Source organism: Schistocerca cancellata, chromosome 7 (genome assembly GCF_023864275.1).
Source record: "Schistocerca cancellata isolate TAMUIC-IGC-003103 chromosome 7, iqSchCanc2.1, whole genome shotgun sequence".
Lineage (NCBI taxonomy): Eukaryota > Metazoa > Arthropoda > Insecta > Orthoptera > Acrididae > Schistocerca > Schistocerca cancellata.
In genome coordinates, this window is record NC_064632.1 from 417,060,608 (window position 1) to 417,088,353 (window position 27,746).

The 27,746-nt window shown below is 40.9% G+C and overlaps 1 pseudogene; it reads left to right on the forward strand.

Annotated features, from left to right (window-relative positions):
* Positions 1-8,737: 8,737 nt before the first annotated feature.
* LOC126093824 (5S ribosomal RNA) lies at positions 8,738-8,855 on the forward strand (annotated as a pseudogene).
* The last annotated feature ends 18,891 nt before the right edge of the window (positions 8,856-27,746 follow it).

The following is a 27,746-nucleotide window of genomic DNA, read 5'->3' on the forward strand; positions in this document are numbered from 1 at the left end:
AGAACAATGTATTCTGTTATTAAACAGTTATAATCTGTGAATGTGAATCCCAACGGAAGCAAACTCTTCACGTAGATAGATAGAGGAGCACTGTATTAGGAGTGCGTGTGAGTAGGCTGTTTGGCGAGATCAGTTACGGACACGCACTTATTTCCGTTGATTTCCATTTCTCAGAAACCACAAACCCCTGGAGCTATATTGCTCGACTGAAAGCCGGAGCTGAAGTGTTTAAAGGCAAATTGAAAAATTTGAATCGATACTTGCTTCGCATTGTCCTACAGTGAGTAGTTTGTTGCGTGCGCAGTAAATGTTATCGTGGTGAAGGTATCTACGAGGTGCAGTATCTACGAGGTGCATTGAGGTTCTAAGGCCTCCGATTTTTTTTCTCCAGAGGAAGAGATAGAAACATGCGCATTGTTTTAAAATGAGACCGCCTTCATTGTCAATACGTCCCAGAGATGGCAGCACTGTACGGCAGATGGAATTTTACCGCCAGCGGCGAGAATGAGAACTGTTTTAAATACTTAAAATGGCGACGTTTTCCTTACTTGAACAGCGTGCAATCATTCGTTTTCTGAATTTGCGTGGTGTGAAACCAATTGAAATTCTTCGACAGTTGAAGGAGACACGTGGTGATGGAGTTATGGATGTGTCGAAAGTGCGTTCGTGGGTGCGACAGTCTAATGAAGGCAGAACATCGTGTGACAACAAACCGAAACAACCTCGGGATCGCACAAGCCGGTCTGACGACATGATCGAGAAAGTGGAGAGAATTGTTTTGGGGGATCGCCGAATGACTGTTGAACAGATCGCATCCAGAGTTGGCATTTCTGTGGGTTCTGTGCACAAAATCCTGCACGATGACCTTAAAATGCGAAAAGTGTCATCCAGGTGGGTGCCACGAATGCTGACGGGCGACCACATGGCTGCCCGTGTGGCATGTTGCCAAGCAATGTTGACGTGCAACGACAGCATGAATGGGACTTTCCTTTCGTCGGTTGTGACAATGGATGAGACGTGGATGCCATTTTTCAATCCAGAAACAAAGCGCCAGTCAGCTCAATGGAAGCACACAGATTCACCGCCACCAAAAAAATTTCGGGTAACCGCCAGTGCTGAAAAAATGATGGTGTCCATGTTCTGGGACAGCGAGGGCGTAATCCTTACCCATTGCGTTCCAAAGGGCACTACGGTAACAGGTGCATCCTACGAAAATGGTTTGAAGAATAAATTCCTTCCTGCACTGCAACAAAAAGTCCGGGAAGGGCTGCGCGTGTGCTGTTTCACCAAGACAACGCACCCGCACATCGAGCTAACGTTACGCAACAGTTTCTTCGTGATAACAACTTCGAAGTGATTCTTCATGCTCCCTACTCACCTGACCTGGCTCCTAGTGACTTTAGGCTTAGAACTTGAATGCACCTCGTAGTAGACTAGGGGGGACGTTCCAAAATTAAGTTTCGTCATTGTTTATGAAAGAGAAAACGGTACACCAGGTGCTACCAACTAACACCAATCCGTCAGTGGAGGAGGAATGACGCATTCATAGAGTGTAGCAGCAACCAAAGTAGCAGCAAACCGGAGTACCCGTGTTTATTGAAGTACACATCATGTTGGCAGACGGACTGTATTGACAACGTTGTCACCAATGGCAGTGGATAAATAGGCACTTTTGACTGTGGTGCGTCATTCACGAACGCCTAAAATCCGTGTATGGTGAAGAGATTATGTATCGTCAAATGTTTGGTTGCTGGTGTTCCATGTTCAGAGAAGAACTTTTACCTGTTCTCTGCTTTGAAAGTCATGCTCTCCTGATGTCACGTACAAACAAATGATGATGTGGAGCAGGCCGCGCGACAATTTCTTATATTGCAGGGCACCGAGTGTTACCACATCGGTTTCTTCAAACTGATTGCACGATATGACAAATGTCTCACTATCGGCGGAGAATACGTCGAAAAATAGTGCAAGATACACAGTTCGTGATGGCATGGTGTATTTTTTTTTGGGAAATAATGCATCCGTGTGAAGAACTATCGCCTAGTGATGACTGGGTGTTGTGTGATGTCCTTAGGTTAGTTAGGTTTAAGTAGTTCTAAGTTCTAGGGGACTGATGACCATAGATGTTAAGTCCCATAGTGCTCAGAGCCATTTGAACCATTTTTTGAAGAACTATCACGTACCTTATTTTCGGAGCATCTCTCGTCCATTATTGAACATTTAAGTAGATAACGCCATGTATGACGCTTTGGTCTATCACTAGATAAATGGTGTCTCGTTTCCAACAGCACAAGAGTAATCTACATAGCAAGTATCATATTAAGAAAATCTTACAGTCGGAGTTAACGCCTCTTTTCCAGACTACCCTATATGAAATATTACAGCTGGGACGTATCTAGTGATATGTTGTGAGGAATTATCAGGCTCTCTCACTAGTTCAGGCTCTATTCACTAATTCTTTATAGAAGAAGAAAAGTTATTCTGTGCCGTATATGATTAAGGGTGGGAGAGTTATTCCGAATTGTGTGGTAATAAATCTCTTCTGAGCGATTAAAATTGCGTTTAGGTACGTTAAGTTTGAAACCAATATTTCTGAACCCTCGCGTGTTAAGGTAAATAAATCAGGTTTTACATGCTTGATGGATGTGTACAGGTTCGTCGTACTTGTATGTAGTTATAAGTGATGGTCTTCAGCACACAACTGATACTTGCAATGGGAGGGAGTAGCTGACACTTCATTAACATATAACGTAAAACTAATATGCCAGATATGAGCTTAGTGGTACCTGGAATGTAATCCATGAGTGGAAACGTTGTACCGCATTTTAAGAGAAATTTTAACTGGTGAATTTGGCAAGTGGAATGTCAAGGACAGCAGTTTCAAAACCTCTGGTGAAATCCAAAAGACACATGATAGTCGCCTGTTGTTCGTCCATAGCTTGTTTCAGCTCGTCAGTCACTTTTGTTGTCCTTTGATTACGCCTGTAACATGATTGATATTCATATTAAAGGATATTTGATTTTAAATAATTAGTATGGTATTCTTGAACTATGTATTCTGCAGCCTTGGATAATCCTGGTAGAACGCAAATAGACACGCAGTCGGAAGGTTGTTTATCAGATTACTTCTTAGGTAATGGTTTATAAGTCCCTGCTTCCTAGCTCTTAGAAAGATACTGGTGGTTGGAGAACGGTTAAAATGTACGGTGCCTTGGAAAGTATTGAATACACGAGAAAATTGATCATTTACACTGTAATAGAATCGTGCCCAGCATCCAAAACCAATTTGCGCAGTGGACTCCCTGACAGTGTTATAGATGCAGAAAAAATTTCATTCAACCATCCATTAATTCTTTAAGGTGGTCGGTGGTTTCTTACGATATGCGTTGGAGGTTCACTTGCAGATTTGGGATTGGCTGTTCCTAGACCTAAGAGTTTTTTACACAGGATGGCGGATCTGTTAAACTCCTCAATGAGTCTATAATTTCTCACAAATTGACTGATCCGTCCTATGCGTCTTTGACACTCATAAAAAGTTTGACGTGATCTCCTTACTCTTATTGTTTCACAGGAGCAACATAAAGATTGGATTCCGTACATGACACTTCCTGATTTGAAGTTATGCCTAAAATTCTTCCTGTAACTTGTCTGGCGCAGGTCCGAACCACAATTCAGCATATCGCTCTCACGTTCTGCAAGTATCTATTATAACATATAATCTACTAAGAGATAGAAAAGTAGTATCTTGCTTTGGGGTACTCTTTTAGTAACCTTATAGAAAAAAATTTTTCTAGAATGAACTGCAAACGCTACAGAACACTTGTGGTGACAGGTTACCTCCCTTAATGGACTTAACTAATAACTGGAAGCTTGATAAGTGGTATAATCTCATAGATATCATCACAGTTATTTTCTTTGTTGATTCGACACTTGAATATAAGTATGTCAGAGTTCTCAGCAATCTTTGTACCTGTGCTCCGTGTGTGGGTTATTATTGGACATTGCTTGAATTTCTCCATTCGCTTTGTACCTGTCGTAAGCATCATAACTTAGTTCTTGAGGTATGCTTCAGAGCTGGATCTGCAGTTAGTTATTACCATGTGATGTTATCTGGAATTTCATCAGAGAGAATATGTTTACCTTTAGACCTTAGAAAATTCATTTCTGATTACTGAACATTGCCCTCTTCATCTTTACGAATGTTCCGCGGTCAGAAATATACGAAAATATATACATAAATTTAAAGTCTTGCTTGTTTTGGTGCTGTGTCTTGGATGGTACCTCAACCAAAGCTATCAAAACTTAAATTATAATTGTTCTCACGAATGTAGAAATTATAATTGTTCTCAAGAATGTAGAAATCACAAGGACTTGTGATTTCAGTGTTGTCCCTGTCTCTTTCGTTCGTAGAATACATATCACAACTAACACTAATTTTTAAGGACGAAACTTTTGAAGCTGACTGTCCTACATAGTTGCAGTAATTTGAAAAGTAAATGGCCGTTTCGAGTCATTTCAAAAGTAAATAGCCTTTTCAGTTATAATCATCCAACCATAGATCATCAAACACATGCCATGCTTTAATCCCTATTGACAATGTTATTTCCACAACGATTGGTCGAAGTACCACATGAGTATGATGATCCAATGATGGTCAATTGGGGCTGAAAGTAGTTATTTCTTTTGTAAATCACTGTGATCATACAGGACAATAAATTATTTTCGAAACAGTCAATCACTGTGCGTTTCCAGTTCAATCGAAATGTCAATTCTTCCATAGGTATTTTTTATCTACGATGGTTTATTGTGAATATTTTGTCCCCAATTCAAATTTTAAATTGATAAACAAGTCACCAATGTTTCTTCTTATTCCTTGCTCCTTACCACCACTAACTGACGGAATTGTTACCACTTAATTTTTAAATTCAAAATTTTCACGTCTTATGATAACTACTGACTTCAACATTACACGAGTTTTGCGTCGTTGTATGCTACTACACCTTCACTCAGTTCTGCATTATGGTATACACCATACTACTCAGTTCTGCATTATTTATACACCATACCGTAAGACAATAATCTCCGTCACTACTATTTTACTAGAATACGCTTAAGGCGTATTCGTATGTGCCGGTACCATAGGACAGAATTGGTTCATGCTTAATGGTAAACAATTTGTTAATGTGTGTTTCAGTTAATATTTTCACATACGAAGTGCTATGTTTCGCCGGTGCTTTGAGTAGTGGCGTACTGCTCTGGCCTTGCATGATTCTGTGGAGGTGAGACGCAGCATATCAAAGTCGTTAAGAGCAGATAATTTTGTTCCTTATGATATTTTGGTATTTTACGTTCAGTAGAAACGATGAGCGAGCATTCTGCCTACATCATTTGGATGTTACAATTTTCAGAGACATGTGCTCTCACATTCCTTGCACCTAAAAACTTTCATATGTGACTTAACGATTTTTGTGCGCTGACATTAACATTCCGATACGAGATTTACGCAACACACGTTTGCTACCTTTTATCCTCTAATACTGACAACTGTACGGTTGTAATTGTTAAGTAGAAGTTATCATGTCATAGGGTGTTTATTTCGTTTTGTTACACTCAAATGACTTGCTATATAAGTGTTTATTACTGCAGTTCATTTAGTGCATATACCCTTCACATGTGCTTTATTTATTTTTGTAATGTTAAAGCTCAGCAGCACCGGCCATCATTAAGGTACCAATAACTCATTTGTTACTGACTCAACACTATCTAAGCCATAAAAGTTGTTTTGTCATAGCATGTACGGGCTTTACTTTTGGTTCTACTTCTTTGTAGCTTCATCGTTATATGGGTGGTAACATCGTTGTTATGTGCGATTAATCCTGTAAGATGCCCTGGACGCTACTGCAGTTAACTACCGCCAGGTTTACAGCGTCTCTTATCTGCAAGGACGTGTATTCTCCTCCGAAATTAACATAGGTGAACTATTCATCTCTCTGGGGACTACAAAGCGCAAGCGTTCGTCGTGACATCGTGTGGTGCGGTAGGGCGGTAGAATGGAGTGAGGGTAGCAATGGGCGTGTTAGGGAGAGGGGGATGGGGTGGGGAGAGTGGGAGTGGGAGAGGGTTGGCAGCACCGCAGAGAGGGGAAGTAGGTGCGAATTTGATGTGAGCGATAAAGTTTTCGACGCAGAGGGAGGAGGTAGTGGGGAGAAGAATTTTTACTCCATTGATATAAGGAGAAAGTCAAAGTGACAAGTCTAAACCTGTTTCTATCAACAAACTTTTAATCGCCGAGAACTAAGTTCGATAACTCTATAACGCATCCTTGTAACCGCTGCTATACGTTCGGTTCCGCAGCACGTTACACTGTTTCTCAGTCATAATTTACGCAAATAGAATTTTAGCTCCTAATCTACAGAACCTAAACAGTTGGTAGTAGTAGTTTCAAAAGACGTATCAGAAATGACAAAGAAAAGTGAGGAGAAAGAGATTAGGAATTATGATTTATCGACAGTTAGGTGAATACAAACTGAGAACGTACTCAGGGAAGGAGATATTTCAATTCCTTTTCAAACGTAGCCTTACTGGAAATCACTTTAACGATTCAGGGAAGCTACCGAATACCCTATTGGCTGAGAAGTAGGAGAGTTTATCCTCAGTACTCTCAGTAGAGGCGAAAGAGCCCACGCTTCCTGAAGAAGCACAGCTCTCTGGCTCTGAGCACTATGGGACTCAACATCTCAGGTCATAAGTCCCCTAGAACTTAGAACTACTTAAACCTAACTAACCTAAGGACATCACACACACCCATGCCCGAGGCAGGATTCGAACCTGCGACCGTAGCAGTCCCGCGGTTCCGGACTGCAGCGCCAGAACCGCTAGACCACCGCGGCCGGCGAAGCACAGCAGTTTGTTCAGTAGTTGCAGGGGCAATAGTAGGGTTGACTGACCTGACCTCGCACTTTTAGGAAAAATTATCTTGCTATGTTCGTACTAGAAATGGTTCATATCAAGGGGCAACTACACTGGTTATTTTTCTCTATAGAATGCAGCTCTACAGTACAGTTAACTATTACAGCATCCTCTTTGGTAAAATATCACAGATGTAAAATAATGTCTGACTCGGATCGCCAGGCGGATTCTACACAGTAGGATGCGATCTGATGTTTCCCGGAGTATTTCTAATGTATAGAATTTTCAGGTGTCGGACGGCCCACGTAGTAATTCGTCCTGAATATTTTGGCGAACGGGCACGTTCCATCTTCACGTGGTCCCCGATGAATGTAGCGTGCCCTTCTCGGCGTCCTGTATATGATGGTCGTTATACCCTCCACAACCATCCTCCGCTCGCTGCCCGCTTAGCCACTGCGGCGTCTCCGTCCGCGCCTGCAGTGTCGGCGCTACCTCCGTCGGCCGCGGAAGCCACCATCAGGGAACGCCTCATCCCTCCCAGGTTCAGTGCAGGGTTCCACGCCTGTGTGAGTTATAGGCTACTATCGTCATTCATCAGACCATCTTGCAGTGTGATATCGATGCCTTCATTAATTATGTAATCCCAGAAGGAGTGGCCAGACATGTTACTGCTCTGCTGAGTCCATCTGCAGGAAAAATGCGAACATTACATTCGCAATTCCACTCATTTTGTAAAATATCTAGAAGAATCTCCATGATTGGGACCTGTTGCTGAGTTTCGATGTAGTGTCCCTCTCCACCAGGGTACCACTGAAGGACTCTGTTAGAAACAAACTTGACAAGTTTTTTGATTTTATACTCACTTCAACGCCTTTACTGTTCTAAGAGTTGACAGGTTGAAAGACTGAGTCGCCATAGGATGTCCCGTGTCACCAGGTATGGCGCATTTGTTCAGGGAGGAGTTCCAAGAGAACGTCCTGGAAGAAACTCATTCAAAACCGACTTCTTTCTATCGCTACGCGGATAAAACGTTTGTCTTTTCGTCACATTTACGGAACACCGTAAGTGAATTTCTCCTTTATGCCAAATCGCTGCACCCCAACATACAGTTTACGATCAAGGCAGAATATGATGGGGCGCTCCAGCTTCTCGACGTCCTGTTGAAATGGAAACCTGATGGCAACCTGGGACACACTGTATATAAGAAACCTAAAAACACTGATGTGTATCTTTTATGCCCCCAGCAGCCACCAAAGCTATCGGCATGAAAGCATTTTACGTCAATCATTTGCAGGGCAAGATCTGCGATCAAGACAGCCTTCCAGGTGAGCTGAAGCACCTTGCGACGACATTCAAAAGAAATGGTTACAGCAGTAAGCAAATGAGACGTGCACTCAGAATGTTCCAAGGCAACAGCAGAAAGAAGGAGAAGGAGAGTACAAATCACTGGCGTCCTTACCGCTCGTCGGAAATACTTCCGAAAATATAGACAGGATCTTGAGCGACACAATGTAAAATGTTTATTTAGACCTCCTCCGAAATCCTTGACACTACTGGGTTCAGTGAAGGACGATATAGTCCTCCGCATTCGAATACCTCTATCAGTGCGGCAAATCACACATCGAGATAACAGTTGGCACAGTAGGGGAGAGATACGGTACTAAACTATTCCAGACCACCAAGTCAGCCGTGGTCGACGATAGTATAAAATCTGGCCATACTATGGATTACGAAAACACCAAAATACTTAGACAATCCTCCTCCTTCTGGTATTATGTAATGAAAGAGGGCATGGAAATCAGATTACAGGATGGACTTATTAATCAAAGGCAACGGCCTTGCCGCAGTGGATACACCGGTTCCCGTGTGACCACCGAAGTTAAGAGCTGTCGGGCGTGGTCGGCATTTGGATGGGTGACCATCCAGGCAGCCATGCGCTGTTGCCATTTTTCGGGGTGCAACGAGCCTTGTGATGCCAGTTGAGGAGCTACTCGACCGAATAGTAGCGCCTTCGGTCAAGAATACCATCACAACGACCAGAAAGAGCGGTGTGCTGACCCCACGCCCCTCCTAGCCACATCCTCATCTGAGGAGGACACTGGGGACGGATGGTCCCGATGGGCCACTTCTGGCCTGTAGCCGTAGTGGTTCTTATTAATAAAGGTAGTGGCCTACAACTGCGTCAAGTGTGGAACTCTGCTCTGAACCTGGGAAGGAGCAGACCTTCCCGGACGCTGGCGCCACACCTGATGTTGGTAGAGCGGACACTGCAGGCCAGCGGTTCTAGGCAATTCAGACTTGAACCGCGTGACCGGTACGGTCATCGATGTGTGTGATGTCCTTAGGTTAGTCAGATTTAAGTAAAAAATGGTGCAAATGGCTCTGAGCACAATGGGACTTAACATCTGAGGTCATTACATCTGAGGTCATCAGTCCCCTAGAACTTAGAACTACTTAAACATAACTAACCAAAGGACATCACACACATCCATGCCCGAGGCAGGATTTAAACCTGCGACCGTAGCGGTCCAGACTGAAGCGCCTAGAACCGCTCGGCCACATCGGCCGGCTTAGGTTTAAGTAGTTCTAAGTTCTAGGGGACAGATGGCCTCCGATGTGATGACCTCAGATGTTAAGTCCCATAGTGCTCAGAGCCATTTGCACCATTTCTTACTTAAACCTAACTAACCTAAGGACATCACACACATCCATGCCCGAGGCAGGATTTAAACCTCCGACCGTAGCGGTCCAGACTGAAGCGCCTAGAACCGCTCGGCCACATCGGCCGGCTTAGGTTTAAGTAGTTCTAAGTTCCAGGGGACAGATGGCCTCCGATGTGATGACCTCAGATGTTAAGTCCCATAGTGCTCAGAGCCATTTGCACCATTTTTTACTTAAACCTAACTAACCTAAGGACATCACACACATCCATGCCCGAGGCAGGATTCAAACCTGCGACCGCAGCGGTCCAGACTGAAGCGCCTAGAACCGCTCGGCCACAATGGCCGGCTTAGGTTTAATTAGTTCTAAATTCTAGGGGACAGATGGCCTCCGATGTTAAGTCCCATAGTGCTCAGAGCTATTTGAACTGCAGGCCAGAGCATGAACTGAGGTGCTGCTTCCCCCACCACCGCCACCGTCCGCCGCGGCGACCACGCGGACAGCGAGCAGAGCAAGGTGGTGGTGGTGTAGCGGCCGGCATATGTACGACGCCGAGAGGAGCAGCGCTGCATTCGTTAGAGACTACTTGTGTCTATTTGCCGAAATATCGTGGAGAAATAACGATGTGGCTCGGCCGAACACTGGAGAATTGTTGAAATGACACAGCCGGATGTCAACAGAAGGAAAAGCAAAACTGGCTGGTCATTGGAATGTTGGAGCCATTAATTGCGTTGGTTGGCTAGAGTGTTTTAAAAGGGATGTGGACAGGTTGGTGTGAAGTCTGGTTGCAGGAAGGATACACAAACTATAAATATAAAATCAAGTATGAATATGGCACTAGTAAACGTGATGATGAATAAGGAGTCGGTTAAGCCAATATGGGAAGCATAGTGAATGTATTACCGTAGACCAGACAGGCCATCACTGACTACGGGAGCTCACGTTTATGTGCCCACTAGCGCAGGAGACGAGATTGAACGAATACATGATAAAATAAAAGAAATTATTCTGCTGATTTCTGTGTAACATCGGTCCCTTGATTACTCGAACGTGATTTGCCATTGTTACATAACTTACTAGAGAGCTGTGTTTCAGTTAGGCAACTTTGGCGGTGTTGATCAATACACATCTTTCACAATCTGGTCAAAGAGTCATTCGTATCAACAAAACTGTCACGCCATGGTCGAATAAAGTATAGAACTACATCATGTGCTTAAATTAGGCCCTTCTCGCTGTGTTTTCCGTCGGCATTTCGACGTCTTGGTGTTGACCTACTAGTGACACAGTCGAGGTTATTACATACAAGAAAAGGTTTTTATCATCGGCGGCCGATTGTATACACTGTGATTACAATTTTGTATCTCTTAGCTACACAGTGTGGTTGTGTATTTGAACAACATGTAGAAAGATGTATACAAGTGAATTTTTGTGATCATCTGTGGCTGATTTTGAGTGTGTGTGTGTGTGTGTGTGTGTGTGTGTGTGTGGATGGTGGGTGGGTGGAGCGTGGGAGGGTGGGTGGATGGGTTGGTTCATATGTCAGGTTTGGTGCTCAGGAGAAAGTGTGTGCAAGTTCGTTTGTTTGTCCATACACACACACACACACACACACACACACACACACACACACACACACACACACTCAGAGTCAGGAAATAGGTAGGACCACTTTAGGCAACACTTACCTAATGATTTATCTTAGAAAATAGGTTGAAGAAAGTCAGGTCCACATTTACAGCATTTGTGGATGTAGAGGAAGCTACTGACCATTTTGATTAAAACAGACAATTAAAGGCTGTAAGGAGAGGTGATAAAATACAGAAAGTGAACCATTTCCTACAATATGAGTCGATGGACATGCAAAGGAAGCATTGGTTCAGAAGGAAGTGAAACAGTTGCTTAGCTTATTTCCGATGTTAATCAAATTGTATGTTGGACAAGCTGCAGAAGAAATCAAGAAGAAATTTGGAAAGGATATTAAAGTTAGAAAGAAGAAATAAAACATTGATATTTGCTGATTACATTGTAATTTTGTCAGAGACGTCAAAGGACTTAGAGGAGCATTTTAACGGAGTGGATAGTTTCTCCGAAAACATTATAAGATCAACATCATCAGAGGTAACACAAAGGTGTTGGAATATAGCTGAATTAAATCAAGCGGCGCTGGAGGAATTAGATTATGAAATGAGACAGTCAAACTAGGAGATAAATCTGCTACTTGAGCATAAAAGTAACTGTTGGTAGGTGAGGTGGAGAGGATATATAACGTAGAGTGACAATAGCAAAAAAGATTTCTAAGAGAGAAAGATTCGTTAATAGCAAACACAAATTGAAATATAGTGATATATTTCGTTTTTTTCTGTTTTATTATCTGGAATGTAACCTTGTACGGAAATGTAACGATGACGATAAACATTTCAGACTAGAATAGAACAGAAGCGTGTGAAATGAGGTGCTGCAGAGAGGAATCATAAAGATTAGATGGGAAGATCTAATAACGAGCGAGGAGGTACTGAATCGCATTGGGAAGAAAAGAAATACATTACACGATCAAATTAAGAGAATGAATAGCTTGGCACGACTTATCCTTAGTTACCAACGAATCGTCAATTTGGTAATAAAGACAAGTGTGAGTGTGTGGGAGGGGAGGATGATGGGGGGATTTTAGAGGGCACTAAAGGCTTCACGACAGTAAGCAGGCTGCAGTGGCTATGCAGAGATGAAGCGACTTGCACACGGTATAGTAGCGTGGAAAGCTCCATCAGATATGTCTATGCAACTGTGATGCTCGCCCAGTAGCAATGATGCTGGTGGACGTGGTAGTAGTAGTAGTAGTAGTAGTAGTAGTAGTAGTGAAGGTAGTAGTAGTAGGCGTAGTACTAATACATTTATTCCTTGCATTATGGTAGTTTTCCTGCAGCTTAAGTAACTTTCACTTTCAGGAGTGCACATTTATCTAGATTTACAAGCTTCTTAACTTCCTGTGTGTATTTCGCGTCATTCAGTTTTTGTCAGTTACTGAGACAGAGTTCATAGCTCAAAACTTTATTCGCAAAGTCGCACACCAAATTCCATTAATATGTATCTTCCCGGGATCAACAGAATACAAACGGACATGTGGCGTCTGTAAAATACCGTTCTCATGCATATAACCATACAATCAAACAAGCCAGCCCATACTGCCAAGACCACAGTACATGAAATCATTCACAAACACTTATAAACCATGAACATGAACATGCGCGTGCACAAGCACACACGGCCTTAGATGTTGGCAGTTACACCTGCAGTTGTTCACCAGAAAACGCGTGCACAAATACGCACATCTGAAACAGTACATTTTAACAGAAATGCTGACTTAAAAATTGAAATTATTATGGACATGAAACTACAAATACAAACTATAAAGCACACGTATATAAACCCCTTTCATGATTCTTGAATCAAGTATAAGAACTGATTAAATTATACTTCACAAAAAAGTCATCAAGCGTTCACATCTTTTATTTCTCTCGAGCAAGATGACTAATAATGATCAGTGAGATTTCAGTACTCTCGTGTACGACATAATGGTAAAGAGACTGAATACTGCTTTCAAGATAACTGAAAGAAAAGGAAGATTATGTTTTAACTTCAAGTTGCTATTTTAAGTTTTTGGGGATTAGCGGCAAGCATTGTGCAGCGAGATAATTTCGCTGAAGTGCAGAAAGTCTCTAGAGAAACATTAAATGCTTCAGGTGGTAGTGTACGCTAATTCGAATAAAATATTCCACATGGCTCGTGTCAGTTCTTTAATAGCTTTCAGATATACAACTGTTAAAATTTTATGCATAAAATGTTGACGGAAGGTTGGAAATTATCGGGGAGCTTTGCTACGACAATGTTTATTACTTGGTTACAGTTCACTTGCTTTTTAGGAGATGATTCAGGTTAGATGCAGAAAAAAATAACGTTGTGTAGCGACTCATATTTACAGCTGATTGCCGCAATTCCACAGTTCACCATCCTGTAAATCTGCCTTATTACCTTAATACATCCACGCTCATAGATAGCCCGTCTCTGTGCTTGAGACGTTAAAACGCTAAAGTTAATTGTGTTCATTTACGGGAATTGTCAAGCCACATGCAGGAGAGGAACGGAGTTTTGTTAGTGACGATTTATTACGGAGGCATGGTGTCAGCTTTACATTTATTATTGATACACAGATGTAATCTGTGTCTGCGACGGCAGCCAGATAGTCCTTGAGGACAACCATAAATAAAATGCGCACTCCCTGCGTTTTCAGCATGAAATAACAGCAGCTTTGAAAATTTCCTCATTTAAGAATGAGAGCTTAATTCGGTAAAATTACTTTCTCTGCCAAGAGTGTCTTGAAATAACGTAATCGGAACACTACACTTACCTATTCCGCAGCTCGTGGTCGTGCGGTAGCGTTCTCGCTTCCCGCGCCCGGGTTCCCGGGTTCGATTCCCGGCGGGGTCAGGGATTTTCTCTGCCTCGTGATGACTGGGTGTTGTGTGATGTCCTTAGGTTAGTTAGGTTTAAGTAGTTCTAGGTTCTAGGGGACTGATGACCATAGATGTTAAGTCCCATAGTGCTCAGAGCCATTTGAACCATTTGAACTACACTTACCACTGGATATTCCACTGTACACATTGACAGTCAAAGAAGAGTATTACATATTCGCTGCCCTATACGGCGATCGTTCGGTTATCAGCAGTAGAAACACTGTTGCTGGGAAACGAAAATATGCAAGGCAAAGGAGATTTCGTAAAGGTATTACTTGTCAGGAGGGAAACCTTAAACAAAACCAAGCTCATGGAATGAATCTGGGAGCTAACAGCTATTCGATCTCTTTACGCAGTATTTGCGGGAAACATACTGTGAATGACTATCGTGTAACGTGCGCAATCCCCTGCCAAAAATCTGATCCGTCTGTCACCCCGAGAGAGTCGCAATCATCAGCATATTACTCTTGCTTTCCATGTCGCATGTCCTGAATAGGTCCAAATTGTTCCAAATAGTCTGCTGCCACTTCGGACATTTCTAACACCTGTTTCAGACGTCAGTCTTCGGCGAATATCTCGCAATTTTTCTTATTATAATGGCCAAAAATGTAATAATTTTCTACCGCACATTTTACCGTCCAACGCAGTTAAGTGAGAAGGGTGAGTCCATTTCTTCAGCGTGGTGCTTCCTTACAGATTTACTACGTCATAGCATCAGGAGATAGGACTGCAACCTACTCAAAATGCTCTAGAATATTCCCGAAGCTCTTATAAGCCTACGGGACCGTCATCATGCCCTGCCTCCTCCACGTTTGTACCTCTTATACTAAGCATTCGGTCGCTCTGTTAAGACGAATAGAAACTTGGTTCCCTGGGCGCCTCCTGGCAATATAGCGTCTTGTGCATTTACATTACATTAATCACCATACTACTTTTTGTCGGACACATGAAGGGCTTAATTATGCGATTCAGTTCAATGTCACTTTTTATCTGGAAACATACGAATGGCCATTCCATTGATTTTACCAAGAACTTAAACAATAATAGAATAGGAATAATTTGGTTGCTATGCTTCAGCATGTTCAGGAACGGCAACTGAGTATGTTCGAAGTTGATTTCATAAATTCCAACTTTGTCTCCAACGCAGTTTCGACTTCTCTTGACAACAGAAAATGTTGCTGTTATCACGTTGTCTTGGTATTGTTTCATGAGGGCAGGCCTATTCACAATCCGAAATCTCATTCCGTTTCTTATGTCTCCTAGATAGACTTCTCTTTTAAACGACCACCTGGCGCGAAAAAGATTATGGGACCTTGATGGTCAAATAATGTATCCAGTTCTACTAGACAGTCCTCGTGGCAATATTAGGTTTAGATAATTTGTGCTCTGATGACCACATTGTGCGGTGCACATAATGCTGTGAGAATATACTCATTCTTGCAGTGTAGCGAAGTGCTTGGTATAACTCTGGTGGGGTGTTCTGAAGAAAGTCCAAATAATGAGACCTTGCGAAACGATGCTGTAACTGAGCAGGTTCAGTAAACAACTTTTCCATCGCAGCACACCACACGTTAGAGATTAGCTTTCTAGAAAATTTTCTACACAAACGAATGTGAGTTTTTATCGGGTCACCGATCTGAGTTACAAGTATAATTCGAACCGCCACGAGTGAAAGTGACCTCATCAATAAACAATACGGCTGTACCTCCCAAGGGGAGATGCTTGATAAGCAATAATAAGACACAAGTAAACGGAAACAACGGTTTATTACGACCACAGTAGAAATATTTAACAACAAAGAACAAACTCTTCTCAACATGAAACAATACAATTTCTCAGACACTAATAGGAAAACGCCTGGAACACACATTGAATAAAAGTAGTAGGACGTGAAGGTTACGCCATTGATAATCCCTAACGACGGAGGGTGGGTGTGTAGCGTAGTTGCCTGACGGATACGTCTCGGGATAGTGCTAGATACTGTTATGTCCCGCTGTAGTGGCTTACGATCGGGCTCTCAATGATGGGCTGCAAAGAGCCGGTGCATGTATTGGTCCAAGGCTGCGGTGGAGTGAACTGCGGAGGAATTGGTGCTGATCCAGTTCCGCACACGTGACACGGCGGAGGAAATAGGTCGGTGGCACGGAGGACCTCTGCTGGCGCTGCCATCTGTCGTTCTTGTTGTGATCGACGCAGTCCTGGGAGATATCGCCTTGTACTTATGCAACCACTTGATGCTGCAGTGTCTGAGAGATTGCCTATCACCATAGGTGAACGTCGGCTATATGGCCAGTGTTAATGGGTTGACTAGGCGATTTGTAATTAGCCAAAGACCAATTGTCTACCTCCTTCTCTTTCTCGAAGGTGTTTCCGTAGTATATGATAGGGAGACAAACCGCGCGTACGTGATTTCCGCCACGTTCTTTTATGTGGAACACCGATAAATCTGGTCGAAGAATTAGTGCGTTCCACCAACTGAATAATGTCTTGTACTAAATCCATACTCTATTAATTTGCACCTTTAGCCGAGATATGAGTGCTTCGAATAGCACCAGCCCCAGTCTTTCACAATTAAAATACGAGTAAACACACTTGAATCTGGTACTATGTAGTTAGGAAGTCGTGTACCGTATTCTATGCAAGCAGCACGGTTTTCATTTCAAAACCGTTAAACAAATATAGTTCTACATTTCGAAATCGAGAAGAAAAATGACAATCGATAAAAAAACCAAAGCAACAAATGATATATACACTAATCTCTGTAACCAGATGCATAGCTGTAACCAATAACAAATTGGAACAATTCCAATATGACCCTGTTAAGACCAAGATATCTACCATAAGTTCAGTGTGCAAGAAAATATTTTCAGATATTTATAGCCTGTCGTACTATTTGTTATTATCTGGAAGGTATAGAATTGCGAACATTCGTTTTTTGCCTTATAGTTCAAGCGCTCATGAAGGTATAACTCATGATGTGTTTATTTTGTAGTTCCGTAGTATTCAGGAGTCGGCAGACGAATACGTAATCGCCTTTCTACAGAAACCTCTCTTCGTAGAAAGGATTTATCGCCGACGTAATACTTTGCCTAAACAATGACGAGTTGTTAATGATGAGAATGAACGTATTTGTCACGTTGATTATATAACAAACTCAATTCTTAAAAATCTTTGAGGCGTTTAAACTTCTTGATTAATTGTTCAACCTCTGTTTAACGTTTGTAATCATTAAATCTGATTACAGGATATCTTCTACACGTCTGTATTACCACTGACAGAAGCATTCATACCACAAAAGGAGTGTCATACCGATTATGAATGTATGATAGAGAGAGTAATAAGACCTAGCCTACACGTTATCAACATATGCATAAATCCATTTTTCAAAACACAAGGAGGTCGATGCGGCTCTTCAGTATCAAGTGAAATACATTGTTGTCGTCTCACCAGCTTGGTGGTAGTTGATCTGTGTTATGTAGATGTCAGCTTCGACAAAAAAATCCGGTAAGTAAATACCGGTTTCACTGAGAAAGTGTCTGAGATTTATGTTTAACAGTGCGTGTGAACAGTGCAGTCTTGAGAAATAACCATTTTAGAGTATAGTGAAATTTCACTAGAACTGCGTTCCCTTAATTGGAATATAACGACAACTCACTCTCCTGTTTCGAAATTTACATGAACATTCCGGTGTAACTGCAGCGGTAGCGCCGCCGACGGAGCGGTCGTTAGAGAAAGTGTACAAGTTTGGTTGGCGAAAGGGAAGGTATTAAACCAGCAGCCCTTCCGCACCCGATTCTTTTAGGAATCGATCTCCCAAATATAAAGTGTCATATCTCCTGCACTATTTGTTGTCACTAATGGACGTAGCAATAAACGAAAACATTGTGCCTGTTTAAAGGTTTTGGAAGTCGCTAAGGGCGCTTACTCTCAAATACAGGGTAAATATAGCCGGGTAAATTTACAGGCGTGTGTTAAACTGCATCAAGTTATTTACACTGTTTCTAACTGTGTGCTTGTCTTACGGTGTTAAAGTTTGAACGCAGGATTATACTTCTTAGGAATAGATTATGACAGAATTTTAAATTTTTAAATTTGGTCAATAATTATGCCAAATACTGAAAATCAAATTTTTGTTGCTCCTGGAAGTCGTCAAATAGGCAAACTGCCATTGGTTCTGTGCACTCTTCTTTCGCTTTAGTAATATACAGGGTGTTTCACAACTTATGTTATGGGACTAGGTTAATCGAGCGTCAAAGTTATATGCGCCATCACCTGTAAATGTCTGTGTATACAGGGGGATTCTGTGACGATGTTACAAATTTTCCAGGATGATAGAGAAGGGTGAATATATCAATTTGAGCTACGAGTCAATTTACCGGAAACGAACAAGTTGAAATGTATAAGCGAAAACCGTTCTCATACTTCTATCAGTGGAATACATACACTGATACTGTTGGTGCTAAGATTGTAGGTTAGGCAACTCACAGAGCTTCAAAACAAAAACGAAATGTACTAAGCATGGGCTCTCAAAACAGTTTATGATGACTTGTTCACCTCTACTCCAGTGAAACGCATCTCTTCTACAGAAAAGTGCTCATAGCTCTTAGGTATGCATTGTAGAGCCCATGTTTATTAGACATTTCTCTTATTTTTGTCCATTGTCAGAGGTATCAGAATGGTTTTCGGTTACAAATTTCGGTGCGTTACTTTCAGATACAGTGACCCTTTCCTAAAATTGATACGTTTATCCTCCTCGAAAGCTTGTAACATCATCACAGAATCCCTCTGTATACACTTGGATTTACAGGCGCCGGCGTCTATAAATTTTAAGTTCTATAGCGTCTTGTTTCCGTATATGGCTTCCTATGTAAATCTTTATCTAATAAGGCCCTCTAAAGCCTCTAGCAGTGTGTAATATGAATTGTGACACACCCTGTAGGTTATACGAGGGCAATTTTTTCATTTCGCCTGTTAATGTCAAATCGTTCATGAAATGGAAACCATACCGTAAATAAATAAAGTTTTATTTGCAACAGTTAGCTCCACCTTCCAGATACTTTTCTACATAGTCGCCGCTCCGACTCAGTCATCTGTCGTACCCTTGTACCAACTTTCCAGCCCCATGTCATAGAAGGCAGACGGTTGCGCTTTCCTCTGTTTCTCTACGCTGGTCTGCAGCTCATTTTCTGTGCCAAAATGTTACCTTCACAGCCAGCGGTTCATCTGAAAATACAGGAAAACAAGAAACTCATACGGGGCCAATTAAAGGCTGTATTGAGGGTTATCGAACACCTCCCATCGGAAACGCAGCATGAGCATCTTCATTCCCCGTGCAATTTACGGCAGAAAATCGTCATGAAGAAAGGAATTCTTGACAATTAAGTTACTTGGGATGCATGAAATCAGGAGAAATCTCACAAATGGTGCTCATACTTGGCGGGAGATGTTATTTCCTAGGTATCTCTACGTGCTTACTGTACGCTTAAGAAGATCGACATGACCCAATCGACAGGTATACTAGAGATGCTGCCCAAGACATATGTGCGAAGTTTCATCGGATTTTCATTGTGGTTTAGATTTAGAGACCGATAATACCTTAATAAACGAGCAGCCCTCTACATACCTAATACAAGAGGTGATGTTTCCGTTTGAGGACGTTGCTGCAGCATATGTGCAAGATAGAGCGAATCCGATGCCCTTGTGTAAACACCGACATGTAGGCAAGGAATTAGCGTGGCATTCGTGTCTTCCCGAAATGTGTGCGTTAACGAGGAAACGTGAACTGTGGGTGACCTTATAACCCAATGCGTCCAAAGTGGACCGACGCGCTAACCCGTAGAAAACCATCGTAGAATGACGAATGCCCGTCGAAAATCACCTAAACCTGCGGCAAGTGCTGCCACATGATAATGCATGTCCCTGTATTACAAATGTCGTAACACAGATTTACGCTAAGCCAAATGGGAGACAGTCGAGCACGCAACCTATTGTCCTCTCTCTCCCCATTCGATTATCAAGTCTTCGGACCCTTAAAAAAGGTCTTAATGTGTAAATGATTCCTGTTGGGAAGATATGCAGCAGGTAGTTACGGACGTTGAGGAATTCTTCACGCAGCAGGACACGGTGTTTTTCCGAACGGGTATCTTCAATCTGTTACGTCGGTGCTATGATTCGCTGTGGTGACAGCGATTATGCCTGATTAGCATACCGAATGTGGACTGTACGGCCTTCGAATGGAAACTTTTCGTCACTCTTTATAATAACAAGAGTTTGAATAAATTACTGCCACACTTAGCAAATTTTTCCAGTACTTAGTGTTCCTACTGAAAATTGGATTTACAGCCTAAGACGTTTAATACACAGATCATAAAAGTACCTTACATACTACAGTATATGCTATGAAAATTCATTGAAAGCTTGTATTTCAATGTCGTCTAGTACCCCAACTGTTTTAGTCTATGAAATAGGTGGACATGAGTGAATTATGAAGTTTTAAATGTTTTCCTGCAGCAAGTGTTTACCCCCGCTCGCAACTAAAATATCATTTCTTAGGTGAAAGTGTGTATTAAAATATGCCGTCGAATAAGCTCTCCAAACGGCACAACAGATTTATTTCACGATTTTACGGCAGCTGCCGCTCCAGAAACGCAGTACCCATGGGCTTAAGAAGCCCTACGGCCCACACCCCCGCCAGACTTGCTCACCTTCGTTTCGGATTCTGGCGGCATGCTCTCGGCTCATCAAGTATTTTTCACGGCGCGGCCCCGTGCGAAATCCTGCAGTCCATCTCAGATGTTGGCTGCTTTCCAAGGCCGGATATCTGGGTTAGCGACTATGAATTGCCTCCGAGAGCTCTCATTCTAAGACCATTCAGATACGGCTGTTGGAATAACATCTCTAGCAGTATGTAAATCTGAAGGTTATATAGTGAAGTATATCTGTAGATAATTTCACAACAAGGTTTTATCAAGCATCATTTGATAAATTTGCCCTTCGTTCTCACAAGAAAGTAATCAGTGAGAAACCAGACTATAACGAATCTTGAATTAAGACAGTCAGCCACATGTTGTGACTAAATTATCGTATTACCCCCTAACGTATTATTGTCGATATTTAAAAGAGTCCATAACATGTTACTATTGCACGGTTTCATTTGCAGCTATATAAACTTCATACTGATCGACTAATATCTTTCGACTTTTTTTTTTTTTTTTTGCATAGCTTACCATTTGCGGTGCTGTCGTAGAAGAAGTGTTATAACCATCCATTTCCCTATGAGCATATTCTAGAAAATATAAGGCCGAAATAATTTAAGTCACAGCATTGACCGTTATACCTTGGACGTCCAGCTAGGAACAGTGTTTATGGCAAAATTAGGCTCTATTTTTATTATTGTTAATAGTTGAGTCTTTAGAGTGATACGTCCCCTTACAAAAATTAATGAATTACTGTGATGATATTTTCAAACAGCTGAGCAAAACTGAACGTACTCAGATATTACTCTCTTTACTTATTCTGATCAACACTAAACTGGCACACAAATGTTTTTAGCGCAACGCAATCTGACTTTAAAAAATCCCTACAAAAGAATGGCCCTAACAAACAATAACCTATAACTTTAACAAATCACTTACCTCACAAAAATCTTCGTTAATCGAACTACTGCAATATCACTGGATATCATTAATAATATATATCAGTTCATGATATCCAGTCTTACAAATTTACTGTCTTTGATGAACACACGTCCAGATCATCCGTTCTCAAAACTCCGCCATCTCTCTCCCCACGTCCACCACTGCTGATGGCTCACCTCCAACTGCGCAACGCTACGCGCCGTTCACATCCAACTGCCCAACACTAGAATATTCCAACAATGCAAACCAGCCACAGACTGCACACAGCGCAGTCAGTGATTTTCATACAGAGCGCTACGTGGCGTTACTAACATAAAAACCTAAACAGCCTACTTCAAGAGTTAGAGAAAAGGTACAAATAGTCACTTCCAGGGTCATTACACATTCGGTGTCAGAGAGTGGTAGAGAGTAAATTTGATGTCGGCGATCTATCTAGAGTAGCTGGGGTCGCTTGAGATCCGAGGTGGAACCAGGATAGTAAGTATTCATGTTGCAGTGTTAGCATAAAATTGAGTCGCCATAGTGTGAATTTACAACCAATCTACAGTCGTTTCACAAGTGATGTCTGATTGTTGACATTGGGATTAATACCTTAATACCTTGGGTAACGTAAATATTTCTGCCACTCATTTAAAGTCTATTCAATCGAGATTCCTGAAGGTAACGCCTCTTTTACACTGTTTTTCCAAGAGCCTTGCGGATCCACTATATGTGCATTACTCATCACTGAGGCAGTTTCATTCTCCACGTATTTATAGTTACTTTGAACGAAGAGGTTTTTCTTGTTTAGGCAGATATAAAATAAATATGGGGTAATCGAATTCTTCTTGATCTCATTTTGTTAGTTGCTTGTTCTCGTGTCATTTCAATACAGATTAACCAAGTATGGTCATCCGCCATTCTTTTATGAGTTTTGTTTCGCAAGAAAATTCCGTGATTAAATCCCGTTTTTAGTAACAGATAGGCTCAAATCGGCCTATAGGATATATAATATATTTCTTTACTTTGTATTAATCATTGATACTTACACATCTGGCTACCCTTGTACTGACCCATTAGTAGAATATAACCTCAACAGGTTTTAGTACCTCCGCACATATCCAATATCGGTCGACATTTATTTTAGTGGAAGTAGGTCTGTTATGTTGACTGTGTTCGTAATGTTGCCTTATCTGATAGGTGCCAAACGTTGTGTTTTCTGTTTTGAACGGTGCACATACGAGAGCGTAAAGTTGACAAGTTGCGTAACGCATGCTGTCCAGAACCAGATTCAACAGCGAGAATGAATAGAGAAATATAACTCCGAAAATTTTAAGAAAATCATTCCTTGTCTGAAACGTACCGTTATCACAACATATGACGGTGAACTCTAATGAACAACTGGTAACTTTAAAATTTAATTAAAGAAAAGCTCTGCTCTCTACAATATGTGGCTTGCCTGGATCGCACTGAATGACGCTGTGCAAATTGCTCTCGTACCTACAGAACTTGTCGATAACAGAGATGCAAAATCTAACAACTCAGATATGCGAAGGTTCAATGAGTTCTCTAAAAACACCCCTATCATTATTGGATCAAAATTTTTAAAACGGTTTTAAATATACTACAATTAATTGACTCTTGGTATATGAAAATGACCGTGGGTTAAATAACCTCAACAACAATGTAATATCATTTGACCTAATAACATTTAATGAAACTTCAATAACAGTTAAGTTTTCTTTGAAACCACGTAATGGTAATCAAAGAACTACAAATTTAAGCTTCACTTGTGTAACACAGGCCAACGATGGAAAACCTTTTTTGCTGAAAACACTTTATTCTCATGTTTTTAGGGTGATAAATCCAAATATGATACTTGAAAAACTCTATCACCAACCACTTCAGTTAAATTTATTATATTAAGCGATTTTTATAGAATTTAACATCTTTAATACAGTTAAAATAATTTATAGAGGAGGTGAAATGAATGTAGATGAAGTTAGCAGCACTGCTGAAACATTTGTTTGCAAAAAAAAAAAAAAACAAAAAAACGTCGATTCTATATTTGTGTTAACAGATGGTATTCCGTTTGCTGTCACCTTAACCTTACTTTCCCATTTCCTGTACGTGTGTTCAGTACAATGTCTAATCATGGTTGTAAAATCTCTTCTGATAGTTTTTGTTATATTTGTGGTGAATTTGTGATTAAATAACACCTAAGAAACATTGCAGACTTTGTGAAAAAAGTTTATCTATCATACTTGTGGATCTAAACTTGGTGATGAAGATAAATCTTAGGCACCACTTAAGGTATTTTATGTGTGTGTCGAAGATCTGAGAAAACGGTCCAAAAAGGAAAAAAGCCTTTAGATTTGCTTTTCCTATGATATGGAGGGAGCGAAGCAACCATTCCAATGATTGCTCCTTTTAAAGTGTTGATATTAATGGTCGTAATTCGAAAAATAAGAATGTAATAAGCTACCCCAACCTTCCGTCCGCCATCCGGCCAATAGAGCATCGTGTACATTTGCCGGTTCGTGAACCACCAGATGATTTAAATTCTATTCCAACACAAGTATTTTCTGATGTACAATGTGATGTACATGAACCAGATGATGATGAATTAAATTGTAATACAGAAAGTCTAGAGCCCAGATTGCTTGCTCAGACCGAGCTTAACGATTTGGTTAGGGGTATGGGGTTAATGAAAGAAATAGCTGAGTTGCGTGGCTCTAGATTAAAAGAAAAGAACTTATTGGCAGTTGGAACCAGCATATACACGTATAGAAAGAGAGAGCAGCGATTTCCCAAGTTTTTTCAACAAAAAGGTTACTTAGTGTACTGCTCAGACATTCCCAGTCTGATGAATGAGTTTGGTATTGAATACAAAATAGACGACTGTAGTCTGTTTATTGATTCATCCAAAACTAGTTTAAAGGTTGTTTTATTAATCAATGGTAACATGTATGCATCTATACCCGTTGGACATTCTGTAGATATGAAAGAAAGCTAGGAGAGCCTAGATACTGTGCTAAGTAAAATAGGCTATTCTGCTCATGGTTGGATGGTATGTGGCGATCTAAAAGTAACATGCGTACTCCTTGGTCAGCAAGGTGGCTTCACCAAATTTCCATGTTTCTTGTGTGAATGGAACAGTAGGGCTAGGGATCAATACTGGTGCTGAAGAAACTGGCCTGTCGTCAAAACATGGTGAGAAGAATATTCTACACAAAAATCCTTGTAGATCCAAAAAGCGTACTCCTACCACCTCTTCATATAAGGTTAGGCCTAATGAAACAGATTGTTAACGCTCTGCCTAAAGATGGACCATGTCTTAAGTATCTCAGCCTAAAGCTTCCACACCTCTCAGAAGCTAAACTGAAAGAAGGCGTCTTTGTCGGAACTGACATTAGAAAACTGATGTTTGATGTTAACTTTGAATCCACAATGACCTTAAATGAGAAATAAGCAAGGGTATCATTCATGAAAGTGGTTACAACGTTCTTAGGACATTAAAAGACCCTGAATATGTTTCTATTATAGCTACAATGTTAAAGAAGGTTAAAACTTTAGGATGTTTAATGAGCCTAAAAGTTCACTTTTTGAACAGTCATCTAGATTACTTCCCACACAATATGGGAGTTGTTAGTGAGGAGCAAGGAGAGCGTTTTCACCAGGATATTAAAGTGATGGAAAAACGCTACCAAGGCCGCTGGAACACCAACATGATGGGGGACTACTGTTGGACACCTCATCGAGTTCAACAAGCGACTCATCCTAGAAAAAGCTACACAAGGAGCTGCAAAGAAAAAAGGGAAAGAAAATAGAAACCAATTCCAGCTGATAAGTGAAACTTCTGTCAACACATATCATTGTTTAAGTAGCTTACTGTAAACACAAATCATGCTTATGGTGTAACAAAGGTTTTCGTTAATTTACCCATTTACTGTATAGCGTAGGATTTTTATACTATATAGTAAAAAGCATATTGCTAAAAAGCCAAGGGTGATAAAAGAAAACTAAGGCTAGATTTGTATTCAGCTCATAAAAATCTATAAAGATGAGCTATCAAAGTAAGAAAAGTTTTTTAAAAAATTTTCGTTGGCCTTTGTAATCTTTCCTTGAACAAAATTCCAAACTTTACTTCTCAGTGCCCCTAGTACCACTGGGATCAATATGACCCCATAAGCAGAATTGAAATATATGTCACCCCTGCTTTCACAACTATTATTTTCAAAATTTATTACTTCACCTCTCTGAGTTGCTTGTATGCAGTGACATACTGTTCAGTTTTACATATTATACTTATTCATAGGCTATGCACTGAGTACCACAGGGCTCAGCAGTCCCTCAATCTAAATTTTTGTTTTGTTTATTGAGTGATATATTATGAAAACAGAATGACGAATGTTACATTGAACAGATGTTGTACGAAACACCTGTAACAATGAAACTAACATTTCCCACTTATTATTTATACCCATTGTTGCCGTTTCTTGCCTCAGCTGTAGTTGTGTATTGTCACAGTTATTGCTGGTGTTTTGCCTCAGTGCGTGCAAGATCGACATTATGACTAGAAAACGTTTGAGTAGTGCTGAAATACAAGCAATTTTGAATGAAGAAGAGGAATCAGGAAATATACCGTCTGATGGCGAAGAAGAGATTGATACTATTAATTCTGGAGGTAGTGAATCCACTGATGAGTCTGATGAAGATGTTGGGGATTTGGAAACTCTACTTCCTGAATTTGCTGACATCTCAAAACAGAATTTTTTAAGTGAGTATATATCATCTACCATACGATTGCAAAAACTTTAACGATAGTACTAATAATAATAATAATATGTGAGTACATGTGTAAAATAGTAATCACATTTTTTCGGGTCGAGAAATAGAAATGAAACATGGGAAAAAAATCTAGTTACATTACAAGGGAAACAGCCAGCACGATATATACTGAAGATGGCTCCAGGTCTCACGACGGATACTGTAAGGAATGTAAATACTGTTTGGTCGGCATTTGAATTATTTATGAAGCCCAGAATTTTTCAGATTATTTTGAAGTGGAGCAACAAAGAATGTAACACTACTTTCGGTAACAAATGGACGGATCTTGATACAGAAGAATCTGAATGCTTTCTTGGCCTGCTTATTCTTATGGGAGTGTACAAATATCAAAATGAGGGCAGGGTGAATTTCTGGAGCGACGTATTTTCAATAGTTCTATGGATAGGAACCGCTTTACAGAAATGTCACGCTGTATTCGGTTTGATGAAGCTCAGCACCGGTGACAGAATCGTAGCCCTGATAAATTCGCTTATATAAGAGATTTATTTGAACAGTGGGCAAGCACATTAGATGATGCATACGAACGACATGAGCATATTACAGTTGATGAATAACTAGTAACTTTTGGGGGTAGGTTTACATTTCGCCAGCACATCCCCTCAAAACCTGGAAAGTATGGCATAGCGATATGGGGTGCATGTGACTGCACTAGTTACTAAGTCACACGCCTGCGGGTGTACACAGGAAAAGGGCGAAGACCAGCCTAGAAAAATAAATCGGGGAAAAAGAGTAGTGTTAGAATTGACAGAAGACCTATATGGGAGTGGTAGATATATGACAACAGATAATATATATAGGATTTTGGAGTTGGCAAAAGAACTAGAACGAAAAGAAATGACTCTGCCAGGAACACTAAGAGAAAGTCGTCAATTACCTGCAGTATTTATCGAAGCAAGGGGAAGAACTACAGCTTCATGTGTCTCCGGATTCCAGAAATCAGCTACAATAGTCTCCTATTTCTCAAAAAGGGTAAGATAGTGACAGTGCTGACTACTGTGCATTTAGAGAAGAAATAGGTGACGGCGAAGCAGAAAAACCTATTGTGATCTTAGACTATAATGCTACTAAATCAGGACCCAATAAACAAAACCTATACCACAAAAAACGTATGACAAGAAGATGGCCCATGGTTATTATTTATAATATATTGGTTATTAGTGCCCTAAATACCTTCGGTTATTTGGCTGGAACTTAAATCCTG